Source organism: Babylonia areolata, chromosome 31 (assembly GCF_041734735.1).
Source record: "Babylonia areolata isolate BAREFJ2019XMU chromosome 31, ASM4173473v1, whole genome shotgun sequence".
NCBI lineage: Eukaryota > Metazoa > Mollusca > Gastropoda > Neogastropoda > Buccinidae > Babylonia > Babylonia areolata.
Genome location: NC_134906.1, coordinates 22,686,751 through 22,691,772, shown reverse-complemented (window position 1 = coordinate 22,691,772; position 5,022 = coordinate 22,686,751). Strand labels below are relative to the sequence as shown.

The following is a 5,022-nucleotide window of genomic DNA, read 5'->3' as shown; positions in this document are numbered from 1 at the left end:
ATAATCCAACGCGCTGATCAGGCATTGAGAGGTTATGCTAGGCATAAAAAAAAGAGAAATAATGATAACAATAATAATAATGATGATAATGATTAGTGGAGTGATGGCTTAGAGGTAACGCGTCCGCACAGGAAGCGAGAGAATCTGAGCGCGCTGGTTCGAATCACGGCTCAGCCGCCGATATTTTCTCCCACCCCACCCCACCCCCCCACCCCCCTGCAATAGACCTTGAGTGGTGGTCTGGACGCTTAGTCATTCGGATGAGACGATAAACCGAGGTCCCGTGTGCAGCATGCACTTAGCGCACGTAAAAGAACCCACGGCAACAAAAGGGTTGTTCCTGGCAAAATTCTGTAGAAAAATCCACTTTGATAGGAAAAACAAATAAAACTGCACGCAGGGAAAAAAAAGAAAAAAAGGGGGGGGGGGGAGGTGTGCTCTCAGTGTAGCGACACGCTCTCCCTGGGGAGAGCAGCCCGAATTTCACGTAGAGAAATCTGTTGTGATAAAAAGAAATACAAATAATAATAATGATGATGATGATGATGATAATGAAGATTGATATATAGCGCCTTCCAACGCTCAAGACGCTTTACAGTAAGTAATAATGAAGATGATGAGAAGAAGAAGAAGAAGAAGAAGAACTCCCACGTTTACAAATACAACTACTACTCCTTCTACGACAACTACTACTACTACTACTGATAATAATAATAATAATAATAATAATAGGTTATCCACATAATATTCTTCAGCGAATTCAAAAACTTCAAAACAATACTGCCCGTCTGACTCTCAGAGTCCCACGTACTGATCACATTTTCTCCTCACCTCCGCACTCTACATTGGCTCCCCATTGAAGCGAGAATTAAATACAAAGTTGCGTGTCTCTGCTGTTCTGCTTTCCACTCCGCAGGATCCTACATATCTTTCTGACCTTATCAGTGTTTACACTCCCGCAAGGAATCACCGCTCTTCCTCTGACTGTTACCTTTTGAAACTTCCTCGTGTCAATACAAGAACCTATGGTGAACGTTCTTTCTTCTTTGCTGCTCCTCACATCTGGAACAACCTTCTTCATCATATCCGTGCATCTGATTCTATTTCTGCGTTTCGCTCATCACTAAAAACTCATCTTTTTATAACCTATCTATAAGCACTCTCATCTTCCTTGTTCTCAAACAACACCCATGTCGGCTCACTTTGGATGTATGTAGAGTGGGAGGGGGAGGGGGGAGAGGGGGAGGGTTTTTTGAGAAAGAGTGGTCATGAATGTTTCATGTAACTTGTAATATTTTTCTTTCATGTAAAGCGCCCTGAGCTCTTAGAGAGAAAGGGCGCTATATAAATGTACATTATTAATATTATTATTATCATCATCATTATTAATGATAGTAATAACAATAATAATGATAACTACAATGATGATGGTGATGATGAAAGTAGTGGTAGTAGTAGCAGTAGTAGTAGTTCAGTTCAGTTCAGTTACTCAAGGAGGCGTCAATGCGTTCGGACAAATCGATATACGCTACACCACATCTGCTAAGAAGATGCCTAACCAGCAGTGTAACCCAACGCGCTTAAGTAGTGGTAGTAGTAGTTGTAGTAGCTGTAGTGGTAGTAGTAGTAATGTTAAAAACAACGACGACGACGACGATGAGGATGATGATGAGTATGATGATTATTTTTCTATGATTATTATTATTATTATTATTATTATTATTATCAAGCAATCAATAAAAATCAATCAATCAATCAAGCGATCAATCAATAATCAATGCTGTGTTGGTACCAAACGCCGAGTGACCCGGACACGTCGTTAGCGATATCAGTGTCTCTATCCAAGGTAAGGCCACACGGGTTGATATCATTACCGTACTGCGGACAATCATCAATTATTATCAAGGCTGCTGATAGTGTGGAATTTGAAGAGCTTGGGGTTCCACGTCCGTCCACAAAAGCCTACACACAGGCGCACGCATTTGAGCGCCAGTACATGCACAGACAGGCACACACACACACACACACACACATACACGACACTGACTGGCCTGAGATCCGAGGAGCTTTGCCCAATCTCAGGCTGGCCCTATCCTCTCCCAAGACCCCCCAGGCATGGAGAGTGTTGGTGATGCGTTTAGCAGTGCAGTGCTCTTAATCCTTGAATAAAAAACGTTTTGAGTTCTAAGTTCTGAGTTCTTTTTTTTTTTTTTTACTCACTTGTGTAAACAAAGTGAGTCTATGTTTTAACCCGGTGTTCGGTTGTCTCTGTGTGTGTGTGTCTGTGTGTCTGTGTGTCCGTGGTAAACGTTAACATAGACATTTTCTCTGCAAATACTTTTTGTCAGTTGACACCAAATTTGGCATAAAAATAGGAAAAATTCAGTTCTTTCCAGTCATCTGGTATAAAACAATACTGCACCTCTGGGATGGGCACAAAAAATATAAAAAAGAAGCCTAATTATATGCAAACTGCATTTACTGTTATATTTATATCTTTTGTATTCTCTAAACTTGGCACTTTGACCTCTTATTCTGACACAACAAGAGGAGTCATTATTATCATTTTTTGTTCAAAAAGGAACTTATTTTGCTAAGCATGAAATTTTTATTTATTTTGCAAACGTTTTGGTGCAGATAGCAAAAAAGGGAAATTACTCTGTCATTAATGCTAGGGGACTTAATTTATCACAAGTGAGTCTTGAAGGCCTTGCCTCTCTTGTTTTTGTTTTTTTTGTTTTGTTTTGTTTTGTTTTTGTTGGGTTTTTTCTTTCTTTCTTTTATTTTATTTTTTATCCCCTGCTGCACAGGTGAAAAACGAAGTCTGTATTTCAAGACAAAAATATCTGTATTATTACATGGGTCCAGATTTGTTGAAATAAAATAAATAGATAGATAAATGAATGAATAGAAAAATGAATAAAATCAAGTAGAAAATAATATATGGATGGAAATTGCCTCAGTTTCTAACCAGATCCAGAACTTTCGTGGTTACCCAGCGAATCGAGATATTTATACATGACACCAAACACATTTCTCAAATACATAAATGAATAGATAGATAGATAAATAACAAGAGTGCTCTAGTTAAAGAACTGTTGAAAACGCGAATCTTGAGTCAGCGTCGAAAATCAAAATCGCTGGCCGTGGACAAAACCGAACAAAATGTTACTGCTGAATACACGGTTACATAACCATGTACAGCGCAGATTCATTATTGATTGATTGATTATTATATTTATAATTATAGCGCTGAATCTTGTGCAGAGACAAATCAAAGGGCTTTCGCACCAGTCATTCACACGCATGCATAACTCTAAACCTGGGGGAAAAAACAACTGAAGACAATGAAGAGGCAGGGAAGGGAGGCTATTTGGGGAAGAGGTGGGTTTTAAGACCAGTCGTGAGAGTGCTGAGTGTGGAGACCTGAAGAAGAGAAAGAGGAAGTTCATTCCAATTACAAGGTCCAGAGACAGAGAAAGAACGGAGGCCAACAGTCGAGTGTTTGAAATCTGGGTGTGCATAAACAGAGTGGATCCAAAGCCGATCTCAAGCAGATGCACAATGCATAACGTTGCTGAATCAACGGAACAGCAAACAAAGCTTTCTGCTCTAGCTTTTGCACACACACACACACACACACACACACACACACAAAAGCGAGACTTTCAAAAGACTTAAAAGTTTCTTAGATTCTGAAATTCAACTGAGCTTTGTGAATTGCAAGTTGCATAACAAACAAATGACGATGACATTTTCAGGTGTTTTTTTTAAAGATATCATATATTTACAGGTATTCCTTGTTAGAACGAAGGCAAAATTCCGGACAAAAACAAAACAAAACAAAAAAAACAAAACAAAAAAAAACGAAAAAAATACACGAAACAAACAAACAAAATCCAACTCATGGTAGCCGTTTCTTCGGTTTAAGAATGGAATATATGTCTATATGTCTGCAGATATTGTCGTGTCTTTGTTGTTGTTTTTCTCAAGACGATAAATGCAAATCTCTGGTGGTTTTTTGTTTGTGTGTGTGTGTGTGTGTGTGTGTGTGTGTGTGTGTGTGTGTGTGTTTGCTGTTGAGAAGGTTGTGATGATATTTCCAATCGCAATGTAATATGTACAATGACCTGGGTGCGGCGGCCTGCCCCCCCCCCCCTCCCCCCACCTTAGAGTGTAAGGAGTTCAGGGCCGAAACACTTGACTGAGGGTGGGGGCTTCTTCTCTGAAGACCTTGTACTGTCCAGCTCTCCCTAGAGTTTCTTATCACTCACTTGTGTATCAAGTGTGTCATTATTTTGGTAATGTCTCACTCAAGCATCCTAAATTCTTCTTCTTCTTCTTCTTCTTCTTCTTCTTCAGCGTTCGATATTGTTGGGATGCGTCAGACTTGAAGCTTCGTGGCCACTGACGAAGCCCACAGTTTTCTCCAGGTCAGTCCGATCACCCCCAAAGCTGTGCCTGAAGCTCAGCTCCATCGGGTCAGAAGTCCTGAATTCAACTAAGGATGTTTAGGATGCTTATTAAAGTGGGACATTCTTTCATGTCATTTTACCCATTGTTTTTTTTTTTCCCTCCCCCTCCCTACCCGTCATGTCTCCACCCGTTTTCTTCACAGAAGTTGTCCCTCCACGTATGTATATCTATAATATAAAGAGACTCACCCTATCCGATCTGATCCTTCTTGCTCCGCGATCTGGTCCGAATGAGCACCAACCCTGGTCAACCAAACGCTAAAAACTCCTCTCCCTAGTAACAGACAGGGTGGGGGGAGGGGGAGGAGGGGGCAGGGGGTCTGGGGGGGAGAAGGGGCAGGGGGCCTGGGGGGGAGGGCGAGGGGGAAAGGGTTGGAGGGGGTGTGGAGGAGGAAGGGGAGGGGGTCAGGTCTGAGTGGAACAGGGTTGGGTTGGACACACACACACACACACATCAGATGAAGATATCTGGTATAGAAGAGAGAGAAAAGTGCCGATTCTGTTGTGCGGTTTGAACTTGAGAGCTTTGGAAGGAGGTGTAGGGGGT

General features: G+C 41.3%; 1 protein-coding gene across 1 annotated transcript in view; it reads right to left on the bottom strand.

The window, feature by feature from the left end:
* Positions 1 to 4,723, bottom strand: part of LOC143276279 (uncharacterized) — a 38,650-nt gene extending 33,927 nt beyond the window's left edge. Inside the window, exon 1 of the mRNA XM_076580777.1 lies at positions 4,665 to 4,723. The gene's annotated coding sequence lies outside the window, so the exon portion shown is untranslated. The remainder of the gene's footprint in view (positions 1 to 4,664) is intronic.
* Positions 4,724 to 5,022: the final 299 nt, after the last annotated feature.